The 2,418-nt window shown below is 39.9% G+C and overlaps 1 pseudogene; it reads left to right on the top strand.

Annotated features, from left to right (window-relative positions):
- The first annotated feature begins 1,361 nt into the window (after positions 1-1,361).
- LOC111183412 (cytochrome b-c1 complex subunit 7 pseudogene) lies at positions 1,362-1,726 on the top strand (annotated as a pseudogene).
- The last annotated feature ends 692 nt before the right edge of the window (positions 1,727-2,418 follow it).

Below are 2,418 nucleotides of genomic sequence, written 5' to 3'. Positions count from 1 at the left end.
AAAAGTTGCCAACTCTTGAACTAGTCAATTTGTTTAAAAAAAGTCAACAACCAAACAACGTTTTTGGCAAATGGCAGACAAATGACTGCTTGATTTATTTTTTTCATTTTTTAGCATGCCTTGTGTACTTAGCATCAATGACACTGAATGAAAGGGAAACACAGGAACTGGCATTTCAAAGGAAGCAAACGGTCACCTCATGTTTTTTTATCCATGATAGACACAGTCTATCATTCACATGAGTACTGAATGTGTTTTGAGCTCTGAGTTTGCAATTATTTTCCATGTGTCAAACTTAAATTATTTTCCAGTCCACTTCTTAAGATTACACCTTCAGAAAAGATGTAGAATATTTATTTTATTTATTTATTCACCAGTATATTCAAATAGGAAGTTCCATGACTATAATACATCCATCATGCTATGCTAGGTACTGTCAAAATCAAAATTACAAATGTGAGATCTCAGTCTTAAAAATGTTTACCATCCATGTAGGATTTGGTGAGCAACTGAGCTGCAAAATATGCATCTCCATTGATCACCAGATTTGATTAACCTAACCTGGCTAATGAATGTCGATTTTCTGTGGGCTTATTCAATTAAAGGTTATCAGGCTGGTAGAAAATAGTGATTCAAGATTTTCTAGGCCTCAGTCAATCATACACAAATGGTTGAATTCCACTGATAGAACCTGGACATTGTCTCCATGGAACAGCACAAAACATACAGAGATGACAGGGCTGTTAGAAATGAGAGTCTATAAATGCATGTCTCCTGCCAAATAAAGAATGCAAATGTGATCCCTAGTCTCCCAAGGCACCTCCCCATCCTCAGCAAACATGGCTGTTGGTTCATGCTCTTCTGAGTTTCTCTTCCCCTTGAATATGGTTGGCATGTAAGACTCATGTTTTGACCCGTGGAATAAGGAAGATGTTACACTGCATAATTCAGAGTTAGGTCAGAAAATGCTTTGCAGTTTCCTTCCAGGTCTTCAGAGAATTCATTCCAGAGGAAACTAAATTCCACGTAAGAAATCTTATTTTGTGAGGCCATCGTGCTGTGATGGAGAGGTTCTGGAGGATGAGACCCCACTGAGGAGAGGGAAAGAGAACAAGGAACACTGGGCATCCACACGTGAAGGAAGGAACCCTTCATGAAGTGGTTGCTCCAGACTTGTCTGCCCCAGCCGCTTCCATGTGGTTCACAGATGTACCACCCAGCAGAGCCCTTCCTAAATTCCTGGGCCATAAAATTGTGAGCAAAAATAAAATGGCACCCCACCCCTCGTCGCGACGTTGATGTAACACGCCTGCGCACTGGGCCTTGTGCGACCTCTAGGACTTACCCAGCAGGCAACGCTTCTGTCTCGGGTTAAAATGGCGAGTAGGCCTGCCGTTGCAGCATCAAGCAAATGGCTGGAGGGTATTCATAAATGGTATTACAATGTTGTCGGGTTCAGTAAACTGGGCTTAATGCGAGATGATACAATATATGAGAATGACGATGTAAAAGAAGCCATAAGAAAGCTTCCTGAGAACCTTTATAATGACAGGGTGTTTAGCATTAAGAGAGCACTGGACCTGACCATGAGGCAGCAGATCTTGCCTAAAGAGCAGTGGACAAAATATGAGGAGGATAAATTCTACCTTGAACCATATCTGAAAGAGATTATTCGGGAAAGAAAAGAGAGAGAAGAATGGGCAAAGAAATAATCATGTAGTCTAAATCTGGATGCAGCTATCCTAAAGTATTTTTATGAAGCTGGTTAAACCTGAAATGTACAATGTAGAACTATCTGGGCTGTAAATGTTACTTTAAATAAATCTCTATTATAATTATTAAAAAAAAATTTTTTTTAATGGCAATTTTCAACCAGTAAGTTTTGAGGCAGTTAGTGACACATTAACATAAATCAGAAATGCCGGATGAACAGCTATCAATTTTAGGCTGCTGTGGTCAGGGAAGTATGAATTGGGAAGTAGGCTATGAGGTGGACCCTTAATGATGTTAAGTATAGTACAGAGCAAAAGGCAATTGATATTAAATGATGACAAGGTATCAAACAGCAAAACATTAGGAAGCAGGGAAAAATCATATAAGTGGGAAATCCTGGCTCCAGGGAGCTTAAATCTTTTAGATGGAGATGGACAAACTCATATAAGTAAGTGTTACTGGCATAATGATGACAATCTGGCCAGAACAGAGTGAAACCCAAAGGACAGAAGTGTGATATTGAGGGTGAGGGAGGTCACGAGAGATTTTTTAAAGGAGATGCCATTTGAGCTAAACCAGATGGAACACAGGTTCAGGGGTGTGGATGAAAGATTAAAGCTCATTAGGAGAAAAATGAGAGAATCAGCCTAGATGGAAGATTTTACCAGTGCTGGGAAGAATACGGAAAACAAAGCTCAGAGAGGC

Source organism: Delphinapterus leucas, chromosome 8 (assembly GCF_059928025.1).
Source record: "Delphinapterus leucas isolate spDelLeu-1000000601 "Yukka" chromosome 8, BTC_Dleu_Yukka2, whole genome shotgun sequence".
NCBI lineage: Eukaryota > Metazoa > Chordata > Mammalia > Artiodactyla > Monodontidae > Delphinapterus > Delphinapterus leucas.
The sequence above is the reverse complement of the archived record's forward strand: the minus strand, read 5'-3'. Positions and strand labels throughout refer to the sequence as shown.